A 13,422-nucleotide genomic window follows, 5' to 3' on the forward strand; every position below is an offset into this window, starting at 1 on the left:
CCTATTTGACTTACCAGGGAGGCAAGTGTAGCCCAGTGGAGAGCTGAGTGCTCTTCCTGGCTTTATCATGGAACTGTGGACCATGGCCAAGACACTGCCATTCTCTGGAAGAGGATGAAGCTATTTAGGTAAAGAACAATCCCCAGTGTTTGCCTGAAGCATAACTAGGGGTCTACCAAATTTGCAGCAGTGAAAATAACATCACAGACTTGAAATCTGGTGTCCCCTGGGAAATATGGTCTCCAGGCACTCAATTCTGAAGGCAAAACCATGCCACCCTTACTTCTCTGAAGAGGTTGGCAGGCAATGCTGCCTTCAGAGCCGGGTGTCTGGGAAGCAGCCACTGCTCTCCTGCCACCCAGTTTTAGTGAGCACCGCTGCCAGCAGCACCGCAGAAGACTTTAAATGGCATTATGAGTGTCACAGTCATCCATCTGCTGACCAGACCGAGAGATTTGAGATGTGTGTTGCTTGCCTGGAGATAGAATTCAGGATGTGACAGAGTGTCTGCCGAGACCGCTACCCCTTCCTACTTCTCCATGTGGGCACCATTGATACTGGCAAGAATGACCTTGAGAGGGTCACTGCAGGCTACGTGGCTCAGGGAAGAAGGATAAAGGAGTTTGAGGCACAAGTCGTGTTCTTGTCCATCCTCCCTGTTGAAGGAAAAGGCCCAGGTAGGGACCCTCAAGTTGTGCAGGTAAATGCATGGTTACACAGGTGGTGTCGGAGAGAGGGATTTGGATTTTTAGACCATGGGATGTTGTTCCGGGAAGAAGGATTGCTAGGAAGAGATGGTATCCACCTAATGAAGAGAGGGATGAGTATCTTCGTAGGCAGGATTGCTAACCTAGTGAGGAGAGTTTAAAACTAGGTTCACCAGGGGACGATGACCTAAGCCCTGAGGTAAGTGGGGAAGTGGGATACAGGGAGGAAATACAAGGAGGGGGTGCAACGGGGGGGCCTCCTGATTCATATTGAGAAACAGGACAATCGGCTAGTTATCTTAGGCACATGTATATGAACGCAAGATGCCTGGGAAACAAGCAGGAAGATTTGGAAGTCCTGGCACAGTCAAAGAACTTTGATGTGACTGGAATAACAGATACCTGGTGGGATAGCTCACGTGACTGGAGCACTGTCATGGATGGGTATAAACTGTTTAGGAAGGACAGGCAGGGGAGGAAAGGTGGAGGAGTTGCACTGTATGTAAGAGAGCAGTATGATTGCTCAGAGCTCCAGTATGAAACTGGAGAAAAGCCTGTTGAGAGTCTTTGGGTTAAGTTTAGAAGCAAGAGCAACAAAGGTGATGTCATGGTGGGTATTTGCTATAGACCACAGGATCAGAAGGATGAGGTAGACAAGGCTTTCTTCAGTCAATTAACTGAAGTTTCCAGAACACAGGCCCTGGTTCTAATGGGGGACTTCAATCACCCTGACATCTGCTGGGAGAGCAATACCGCAGTGCACAGACAGTCCAGGAAGTTTTTGTAGAAAGTTGGGGACAACTTCCTAGTGCAACTACTGGAAGAACCAACCAGGGGCCATTCTCCTCTTGACCTGCTGCTTACAAACAGGGAAGAATTGGTAGGGGAAATAGAATCGGGTGGCAACCTGGGAAGCATTAACCATGAGATGGAGCTATAATAAAATGCCCCCTCCCAAGGGGTCCCCTGGGTAAGCACCAGTGTTGTATATTGCTAACACTTTTATATGCCTTGGAAAGTATTTTGGGACGGGTTGAAGGTGTGAGTGTGCAGTGGAAGATTCCTTTGCAGGTTACCAGAGGCCGAAGGGGGAGGAAGGGAGAAAGGATCGGGTAAACTCAATGATTTAGCTAGGCCCAAAGATAAGGAACGAAACTGCTGCCCAAGGCCAGCGCACACAAACAAGCCCTCTGCTGCCAAAGAGCCAGAAGCCTGTGTTTCAACCCCAGCCAGCCATGAGAAAGGAGAACTGAGCCAGACAGAACTGAAGGGGTTGCAAAATTTGTAAGATTGTGAAGGTCAGTGAGTTGAAAAACAACAGTCTTGCGACCCTGAAACCGTTTTTTTTTTGGGGGGGGGAAACTAATGGAGCTGCAGAAGGCCAGTTCGGACTGGTACCGAGAGTATGGGGGATGAGAGTCCCTGGACGAAAATGTCCCCGGAAGAACCCAGGGCTTAAAACCCTCCTGAGAGCTGAAGCAAGTCGGAGATTTACAGCGGACCCTAGACGACCTGTGCACAGGGCAGAACTCTCATCTACTCATCCCCCTCTTCTTCTTACGTTACACCCAGGCTTGGCCAGCCTTGGGTTGTGCGTGTGTAAGTATGAAAGTGAGTTAGGGCTTGAGCACTAACGCTTTCTTCCTCCCTTTGAGTGACATGGGGCGCGCCCACCATTCACCGCTGTTATTTGGTTAATAAAGCTTTAAACTTAGTCACTTGGTGTGCTCCTTCAACTCCTCCCCTAAAGATTCTGCAGCCTCAGCCTGATCACCTGAAGCCCCAGGCAGATTGGTAACATAAATCTGTCACATTTTTGGTGGAGAAGTGCTTGGGGGGAGGGTCTGAGAGCACACCAACTGTTCTAACTGGCTGTATTAACGAATTGTTTCGGCATGTTCAGGAAACGAATTATCATGATTGCGGACTCGGGAGTCCCGCAGTCATGGGCGACGGCATCCAAGATGGTTTCAAGGCTGGACACATGGGCATTAGGTAGCGCGGACACGGGAGTCCCGCTGCCTGTCCTGCTGGTGTCATGGGAGGCTGGTGGACTCGAGCCTCAGAAGGGGCGACAAAAAGGGACGGGACACTGTTGCCTCTTTCAAAGGGGGGTGAGAACCTCTCCCAGCTGGAGAGGGCTGTCACCAAGATGGGACACGATCTCTGGGGTTCCGTGGCGGAGCTTCAGAAAAGTGTGCAAACTTGGCAGGATTTGTTAGACCTGTATGCTGAGTATGAAAGGCAGAAGGGTAAAAACTTGGGGACAGCTGTGGGATTGGTAAGGACTGCAGCGGCTATGTGGTATCAAATGTTGTCAGGGCAGAAATAGGAGTTGGGGAAAAGGGAGGAGGTGTGTACCCGAAAGCTAGTGGAAATTGAGCAAATGAAAGCACAAATTACTAACCAGGCGGCAACCCAAGCCTACGCCCAGGACAAGTTGCAGGCCTTGAGACAGGACTTCCAGGCAGAAAAAGTGGAACGCACCCGCCTGGAAGCACTGACTAAGCAAGTATCAGTCCTTCAGGGACTCATCAAAGGTTTGATCATTCGTACCCGAAAGGGTCCGAGGTTCGTAGGCAAGTTTGACGCTCCCTCTGGGATCTGGGGGAGGATATGAGCTGGTGGGACGGGAAACCCACCATCCTTTTGGTGGAAAGGCTATTGGCCCTCTCTGCCAGGTGGGAGGAACGGGCTGCATGCATCCATGAAACCCAGGCCCACACGGCGGGAAATAAGCCACCCTCGCCCCGATCCATGGCAGCCGCCACCTCTTCTGCCCCCAAGGGGAAGTCTACTGCCAGTTCCCGCAGATTGGAGACCCCAGGGAGAGCTCTGATTAGGGCAGCCCCATTGTGGGCCGGGGTCCCACTGGCAGTATCCGGGGCAAGGTGACCTGGGACTCTAACCAACACCCCAAAATCGCTGTTGTAGTCGCTAAGCACCCATGCATGGCCCTGTTAGACACTGGGGCCGGCATAAACATGTTAAATTTTACCCCTGTTGAGGGCAACTTGGGGCTCCCCACTCAGCTCGCAGCCTTCAATTCGGGGTCCTAGTTACTATTGTAGGGACTGTCGTATATGCCTCATTTACTATTGACCCTTCCTCTATGGAGATGGTAATTTTGGGAATGCCCTGAATGCTGGAACAGGGGCTTTGTTTTAACCCTTACAACCAAGGAGGCACGTTTTGGCAGGAGCTGCGTATGACTCTGCCTCGGGACGAGGGGGAGGTTTGCCACCGCAGCAGTGGCGGCGCGAACCATGGTGGAGGAAGCATTTTGGAGACAGACGGTGCCAGGGGTGTAATAGGCACAAGACGGCACTGGTGGTGGTGCATTCCCCTGTTCCCCTGCAACAACAATATCCTTATTCCAAAGCAGTGGAGGAGGACATCGTGGGGGTGATTGCCGACTTAAATAAACAAGAAGTGCTCCGGACTACCCACATCCCCTATAACAGCTTGGTCTTTCCGGTGCTGAAAGCGGGGGGTCAGGCTTGGCGCCTCACCGTAGATTACCAAAAAATAAACCAAGGCACTCCCATGGTGGCACTGGTGTTCGCCTCAATGCCCGAGGTCCTGCTCCATGTGCAGCCACGAAACATATGGTTTTCGGTTACTGATATGGCCAATTGCTTTTTTGCTTTGCCCCTCACCCCTGCCTCCCAGTTCCAGTTTAGGGGAAAACAGTTCACCTTCACATGAGTCCCTGTGGGGTTCCACAACGTCCTCTCCATTGCCCACCAACATGTGGTGGCCATGCTGGATGAATTGCCTCCTGAGGTCCGTTGCCATGTCATTTTGTACGTGGATGACTTGATGGTGCATGGGGAAATGGAGTCCCAGGTGCAAGATACCACCCAAACAGTTCTAAAAAAGATTGAAGAGACTGGGTTCAAGGTGTCATTAAAAAAAGTGCAGTTGGTCCAGCGTTCAGTCATCTACTTGGGTATCACCATGGGGGAAAAGGGTAGACTAGTGAATGTGGCAAAGGTCTGCGCATTGTGTGAAATAAATAAACCCACCAATTTAATGCAATTGCATACATTTTGGGGGGCTTTAATTTTATTCGGAACCATATTCCTGACTTTGCCACCCTCACCCGCCCCTTATGGGCGTTGCTCAAAAAGAGGGTGCGGTGGCACTGGGGGGGAACCACAAAAAACTGCTTTTGAGGCATTGAAGTGAGCTGCCTTGCGAGCCCCAGCCCTCGCTTTCCCAGACACCTTCAAGCCTTTCTACCTTCGGCTGTCGTGTTCTGGAGGCACTGGGTGCCATCCTCCTCCAGAAAAATGCGGAGAGCCGGCTGATCCCAGTTGCCTATGATTCTCGAGTGCTGCAACAGCTGGAAGTAAAATATAGCCCCTGTGAAAAGGAATGCTTGGTGGCAGTATGGGCCGTGCAGGCTTTTCAGGCATACACCGAAGGGGCACCAATAATATTGCAAACTCCACACACACCCCTAAAATATATTTTAACAGGGTTCAAAATGAATTCGGTCTCGAACACCCATTTGGCACAGTGGACCCTGTTTCTCATCCAAAGGGAGGTGGCATCAGAGACTCTGCAGTCCCTAGACCTTCTCAATTCGACTCTGGTGGAGCGGGGCGCCAAGCATTACTGCAAGGTAGTAAAACGAGAGCGAACAGCTGCCCGAGAATGGGAACCCCCTCTCAATCCTCCAAGACCCAGCCCAGGCTAATCATTTATGGTTTACAAATAGCTCCTTCTTTTTCCATCAAGGGAATCAGTATGTTCAGTGGGAAACCCTGAATGTGGGGGAAGTGAGCCTCACCAGGAACCTGGTGCATGTTTCAGCACAAAATGCCGAGATAGAGGCAGTGCTCCAGGTTCTGAAATATGAAAGTCAGTTGGGGGAAAACTTCATGGTATATCTAGTGGCTAACAATAAGTATGTGCTACAGGGGGTATCAACATACATGTTCTATTAAAAAAATAATTAAAATACGGCAAACCGTAAGCCCATCAGACACCAAAAAAAGTAGCAAATAATAATAATAATTATTATATAGAGCATGAAAGGGGGAAATCTACATTACTTGGGTAAAATTGCATGCCCATAAGGACAACAAACTGTTCCATAAATGGAATGGGCGAGTGAATAAAATAACTCAATTTCGTTCAAGTGAGGTAGCGGCATTGGTCACAGGACTAGCCACCGCCGAGCAGGAGAAAATTGTCCAGGAATTACACGAGTGGGCACATAAGGGAGTGGAGGAAACTCTGTTCAAAGTCAGGCAGGTGGCACAATGGCCAAAACAAAGACAGATGGTGCAAAGAATTGTCAAGGAATGTCTTCAGTGTGCCCAGGTAAAACGGGGCGCTCAGCTCCCCATTTTACAGAGGCAAAGAACCCAAGGGGTGTGGCACCATCTGCAAATGAATTTTATTAATTTGCTTCCAATAACAAAGGAAGGGTATAAATATCTCCTGGTGGTAATTGATGTGTTCTCGGCCTGGACTGAAACTTTCCCCACCCAGGTCAACACAGCAGTCGTAGCAGCTAAGAGGCTCTATAAGGAACTCTTCTGCCGGTACGGCACACCCCGGATAATTGGCTCTGACCGGGGGGAGCCTTCATGGGAAAGGCTCTTAAATCCTTACTTGCTGCCCTAAATATCAAACAACAAATCCACATCAGTTATCGGCCACAGAGGCAGCGGGACTGTGGAAAGGCGGAACCAGGATCTTTAAAATGCCCTCCATAAAATGTGCTCAGCCTCGGGAATGGATTGGCCCCGAAATCTGCCTACTATTTTGGCTGCTTTACGCAATTCCAACCACTTAGGCACCGGGTATACCTCCATCACATCCTTTTTGGTTGTCCAATGATGTGGGATAATCTTTGGGAATGGGAGGGGAATTTACTCGCCAATTAGCCAGACAGTCGGTATATTGCACAATTTAAAAAAAGGCTATATAAAACCTGCAAGGCCGTAAAGGCCGCTTTAAATTTAAAAAATGCCAAGCGTAACAAAATCGTCATTAAAAACTTCCAAAAATGGCAAATTAAAAACAAGGTAATGTTGCAAAAGCTGGGAAAGGTGGCCCACACTCCGGACACCAAGTGGGTGGGTTCGTTCCCCATTGTGAATCGCATCTCCCCAGTAGTGTACCAGCTTCAGCTACCAGGCTAACTAAAATGAGCACATTCCAATCAGCTCAAAACATATGCTTCTCCCTAGGTTTCTGGTCATGGTGTCGTGGGCCTCGGTTGTGGACCTGCCATCTGCCTGGACTATCTGGGTTTCCATATGCTCATAATATTATCTAAATAATTATAATTATAAAAAAATATATACCTCCAAAGGCTCTCCCTGGTTCGAACTGCTAATGGGGCCCAAGCCACAGTGTGGTGTAAGGCTGGAGGGGAGGGGCCGTCGGGGCAGTACATAGTCAGGATAGACACAGTAGGGCCACAGCAAAATACCTGGTGGGTGGCCCTGGACCTCCCCTGGACCCCAGAGGGACAAACCCTGTTCCTCATGTGGTGGCCTGAAGCGGAATAAAAGGCCTTTTGGCGAGCAATAGCAATTACTGATCCCTGAATGCAATATCATTGTTGTGACCTCCTAAACCAGGCAAACAACATCCATGACAAAAGCCAGGAAGGGCTGTAACATAACAACTAATGACTTAAAGAGTTGGTGTATGTGCCTCATTTTTCCCAATAGGTGCATTCACGTTGTTCTCTATCTTTCCCTTTTGCTTTGTTAACAGGACAGGCAGTAATAGTGAAAGCCCAGGGACATCCCGAACAGGAGTGGTGGGACCGCTCTTGCTGCTTCAGGTCTGCAGAATCCTTCATTGTAATATGATGTATGTATGGTGGCATATTTTTATGGGACTCCTTGGGTTTCCAATGCTTCTGTTCTCCTTTGTTAATTTTACCATTATCCAAAATTAGCCATGGTAAAAAAAAAAAAGGTTTATTATCCATTGGCAGGGGGACAGTTGCGGCACGTCATCCTGGGAATGTGGCACCGCATATTACCTGGGTGTTTTTCCAGGTCCTCTGGCCCTGCGTATCCCTCCCCAATTGGGTCCCAAACAGGGTTAACCCCAAAGAACTCCATACCCCGTGAGGCAGCACCACCCGGGACAACGCCGCATCCCATCTCCATCTAAACCCCCCTCCCAAAGAGTTTATTTCCACCTGGGAACAATGGCCCCTACCTTTGAAGGAGGAAGATCTCTATTCGTACTGCCAACGCTTATGGTTCCACTGAAAGGAAGAAACCTGGGAGCAATGGCTCAAGTGGACCACCGATGGGAAGGTACATGGGGAGGTTTTCAACGTCACAGAAAAGTTCAACATGCCATCAGAGTCAGTGCTCCACATTGACAGCTGGCATTGGGGTGTGGTTGCGGTATTGGCACCCGGATGGTGTAGGGTTCAACCCAAGTCCAGTAGTTCCAAATGTTGGTATATTACTCATATCACCCACTCATCCACACACACATCCCGCCAGTGTGGGGAGGTAAATATCACATGCCCTGAACAATTTCCAACATCCCTTTCAAATTGTAACCTCCTTCGCTTAGCTCCCAGACTTCAGGGAATGGTCCTAGGGAAGCACCTCCACATCTCCCCCACCAGCAGTGGTGGCAAATTTTACCAGCCACCAAATGTGAGGCAGCCACTCAACGCTGGATCCTCCTCAATGCCACCTTGGGAGCTTTAGACATTTACTTGCCTCTAACACGCTATCAGGTCCCAGCCTTCCTTCCCAATTGTACCGGGGGGGCCACCCTCCAACTTTCCCTCCTTATGCAGGCATTGTCCCCCCCAAAAAAGCACACCTTGGTGAGCTCCTTGTGGAATGGGGCCAATTCAGCAGTTAGCATTTGGAATATTCAGCAAGGGGCCATAAAAAACGAGCAGTTGGGACAGTTAAAAAAGGCCATGGGGCTGGTCACGAGTGCAGATCTCACCAACCTTACAGTGGCCACCTCCGCCCTCAAACATACTGCTGAATTAGCCCTCCACACGCGGAACACCTTGCGGGAACTAATTGAGGCCATAATTAAAGCCGGGGACCAACTAGCTTGGGAATCTGTGTGCTCCCAGCTCCAACAATATTTAACCCAACAAGTCCGTAGCATCCAGAAAGACGTGCTCCATAAATCCTGGCCTGGGGAAATCCATTCCCACTCAGGGATTCCCTGGGAGCAATGGCCTTTTCGCTATTCCTGGAGGCTCACTGACTGGAAGTGCACCAGCATAGCCTGCTCCTTCATGGCCTTTGGTCCCATAACAGGAGTGTGGGCCCCTGCTATAAAAATCCAACCAGGCCTTTGGAAAGGCTGCCTCTGGGACTGGGTGGTCCATCGCGACGTGTAGAAGGTGGCTCCCCCCAATGAAATGGCTAAGTGGTATGTGCTGACTGCATCCCCTGACTATCAGCACATATGGATTGCAGAGGGTAACACCTGGAAGCTATGGCCTATGGAGCCCCCTCAAATAATGTGTAAAAAAAGGGCAATGCCAGGCCGCTTTTATGAGGTGGGTCAACAAATCTGCTGGGAAGGGGAGGCATCGGGATACATTCCCACTAAGGCACATTTATTTACCAATTCCTCTGCGTGTGTTTGAAGGACCACCTACCCCAGGGTGCCCCTCGACTTGCTGTTACAATCTCAAGCGCTAAATTTTTCAGTGCATTGGCCCGCTGTTATTCAAAGTATTATTAATGTTTCTAATTATATTGTGTTTAATTTTTCATAAATTATACCCTATGTTTTTCTCCCATTGGCGCACACCCGGGAGCAACTTACCATGTTCCAGACAGATGCCTCCTCCTTTACAGTGTTGCAGCACACATTCAATTTGAAAAAAGCTGCCTTTGCCACAGCCATTCAAATGGGGCATCTATGTCAACAAGGGAATGTGTTATGCTATGTTACTAATAAAGCCAGAAGCCACTACTGGCTGTTGTATGCAATTGTTGCTGCCCTAATAATTTTGTTTTTCCGATATTGCTGCTTGTGTAAAAGGCCAACAGTGACATTAGCCACAGAGTCAGAGGGAAGTGTTGACCCCTCACAACGGGATGTTGATTTGGGGTCAAGGGGGGGACTGTCACAATAAAATCCCCCCCCCCATGGGGTCCCCTGGGTAAGCACCAGTATTGTATATTGCTAATGCCTTTATATGCATAGGAAAATATTTTGGGAAGGGTTGAAGGTGTGAGTATGGAGTGGAAGATTCCTTTGCAGGTAACCAGAGGCCGAAGGGGGAGGAAGGGAGAAAGGAATGGGTTAACTCAGTGATTTAGCTGGGCCTGAAGATAAGGAACAAAACTGCTGCCCAATGCCAGCGCACACAAACAAGCCCTCTGCTGCCAAAGAGCCAGAAGCCTGTGTTTCAACCCCAGCCAGCCATGAGAAAGGAGAACTGAGCCAGACAGAACTGAAGGGGTTGCAAAACTTGTAAGATTGTGTAGGTCAGTGAGTTGAAAAACAACAGTCTTGCGACCCTGAGACCGGTGTGTTTTGGGGAAACTAAGGGACCTGCAGAAGGCCAGTTCGGACTGGTACCGAGAGCATGGGGGACGAGGGTCCTTGGACGAAAATGCCCCTGAAAGAACCCAGGTCTTAAAACCTACCCAAAAGCTAAAGCAAGTCAGAAAATTACAGCGGACCCTAAACAACCTGTGCACAGGGCAAAACTCTCATCTACCCTTCCCCCCCTTCTTCTTACGTTACACCCAGGCTTGGCCAGCCTTGGGTTGCACGTATGTAAGTATAAAATTTGGTTAGGGCTCGGGCAATAATGCTTTCTTCCTCCCTCTCAGTGATGTGGGGCACACCCAACACTCACCGCTGTTATTTGGTTAATAAAGCTTTAAACTTAGTCACTTGGTGTGCTCCTTCAACTCCTCCCCTAAAAATCCTGCGGCCTCAGCCTAATCACCTAAAGCCCCAGGCAAACTGGTAACATAAATCTGTCACAATGGTTGAGTTCAGGATTCTCACAAAAGGAAGAAGGGAGAGTAGCAAAATACGGACCCTGGACTTCAGAAAAGCAGATTTTGACTCCCTTAGGGAACTGATGGGCAGGATCCCCTGGGAAGCTAATATGAAGGGGAAAGGAGTCAAGGAGAGCTGGCTGTATTTTAAAGAAGCCTTATTGAGGGTGCAGGGTCAGACCATCCCAATGTGCAGAAAGAATAGCAAATATGGCAGGCGACCAGTTTGGCTTAACAGTGAAATCTTCGGTGAGCCTAAAAACAAAAAGGAAGCTTACAAGAAGTGGAAACTTGGACAGATGATTAGGGAGGAGTATAAAAATATTGCTCGAGCATGCAGAAGTGTAATCAGGAAGACCAAAACACAACTGGAGTTGTAGCTAGCAAGGGATGTGAAAGGTAACAAGAAGGGTTTCTACAGGTATGTTAGCAACAAGAAAAAGGTCAGAGAAAGTGTGGGATCCTTAATGAATGGGGGAAGGCAACCTAGTGACAGATGATCTGGAAAAAGCTGAAGTACTCAATGCTTTCTTTGCCTCGGTCTTCACAGACAAGTGCAGCTCCCACACTGCTGTCCTGGACAACACAGTATGGGGAGGAGGTGAGCAGCTGTCAGTGGTGAAAGAACAGGTTAAGGACTATTTATAAAAGCTGGACATGCACAAGTCCATGGGTCCAGATCTAATGCATCCGAGGGTGCTGAGGGAATTGGCTGATGTGATTGCAGAGCCATTGGTCATTATCTTTGAAAACTTGTGGTGATGGGGGGAGGTTCTGGACGATTGTAAAAAAGGCAAATATAGTGCCCATCTTTAAAAAAGGGAAGAAGGAGAACCCGGGGAACTACAGACTGGTCAGACTCACCTCAGTTCCTGGAAAAATCATGGAGCAGGTCCTCAAGGAAACTATTTTGAAGCACGTGGAGGAAAGGAAGGTGATGAGGAACAGTCAACATGGATTCACCAAGGGCAAGTCATGCCTGACCAACCTGATTGCCTTCTATGATGAGATAACTGGCTCTATGAATATGGGGAAAACAGTGGACGTGATATATCTTGACTCTACCAAAGCTTTTGATACGGTCTCCCACAGTATTTTGCCAGCAAGTTAAAAAAGTATGGATTGGATGAATGGACTATAAGGTGGATAGAAACCTGGCTAGATTGTTGGGCTCAACGGTTAGTGATCAACGACTTGATGTCTAGTTGGCAGCCGGTATCAAGCAGAGTGCCCCAGGGGTCAGTACTGGGGCTGGTTTTATCAATATAGAATCATAGAATATCAGGGTTGGAAGGGACCTCAGGAGGTCATCTAGTCCAACCCCCTGCTCAAAGCAGGACCAATCCCCACCTAAATCATCCCAGCCATGGCTTTGTCAAGCCGGGCCTTAAAAACCTCTAAGGATGGAGATTCCACCACCTCCCTAGGCAACCCATTCCAGTGCTTCACCACCCTCCTAGTGAAATAATGTTTCCTAATATCCAACCTCATCTGGAAAGAGGAGAAGCCAAGAGGAAAATTTTAGGCTTTCAAAATTCCCCCTGTAGACAGGCCAATCTCAGCTCCTGGAGAGCAGCAGGAGAGTCTGAGTGATAGAAATATTTCAAAATTGCATTTAGCATGGATTTAGAGAAAAATTTATGCTGCAGTAAGTGTTGGAAATAACAGTAATACTAAGAGCGTCATTGTAGCCAGTCCTTCTGACCTCATCAACTCTTCTTTCAATCCCTTCACTGGTTCCACCTTTCTCATTCCATAAAATTCAAACTTCAAGGTCATTCACATCTCTTGTCTTCCATACTTATATTCTCTTGCAATCCTGGTCTCTGGTCTTCACCAGTAATGCTAGCCGCAGCCTCCCATTCGTCCACTGTCTTCTTCATACTTTCTACTATGTCGTCCCTCTTGCGTTATCTGAACTGATCCATAAAGGCACAGAACCCTCTCCTCCTTCAAACCCTTTTCAAGATCTACATCTTCTGTGATCAGCTTGAAGATCCTGCTGCTGAATTCAAGATCAGCTGTCCACAAAACCAGCACCCTCCATGATCTCATTTTGGATGAAGCACTTGGTCTTGCTCTCAGCAGTGACACATGGTTTGTGCTATAGAGTAACTCCTCCCTGTAGTGTAGAGAGGTCACACTTCCTGGGGACTCTTCATGTTGCCTTTGGTTTCCTGTGACACAGTTCCAGCTGAGAGCAAAAACCTAGGTGACCAGGATAGGGCAGTTGTAGACTGCAGCCAGATTCACAGCAGGCTGTTTAATGTTATTGCTGTATATAGTTTCTGTACTTCATAATGGGTTTATCTTAATACCAATCAACTCATTAGTAGGATACTACGTGGTACCAGCAGAGGAAGGCAAGGATTGCTGGCAGGCTCTGTGAGAGGTAACACTGAAATGACTACTACAGAGCCTATGCAACAGCAAGTAACTTCCTCACCAGTCCTGAGAATCAGGAGATACACTGAATATGCCTGAAAAAAATTCAAAGAGCAATTTGAACTGTATACGGAAGCCACGATGGTAAATAAACTGGAGGATGAGCAAAAGATTGCTCTGCCTTTAACAGTGGCAGGCACAGAAGCCCTAGATGTACACAGTGAGTGCGACACAGATGGTAGTGAGGAAAGAGAGTTAAGCTTTGCAGAAATAGTGAAAATGTTTGGGGAGCAGTGTGTCCCCAGAAAAAAATGTTAGTTGTGAAATATATATGC

This window comes from Emys orbicularis, chromosome 1 (genome assembly GCF_028017835.1).
Source record: "Emys orbicularis isolate rEmyOrb1 chromosome 1, rEmyOrb1.hap1, whole genome shotgun sequence".
In the NCBI taxonomy this organism is placed as follows: domain Eukaryota; kingdom Metazoa; phylum Chordata; order Testudines; family Emydidae; genus Emys; species Emys orbicularis.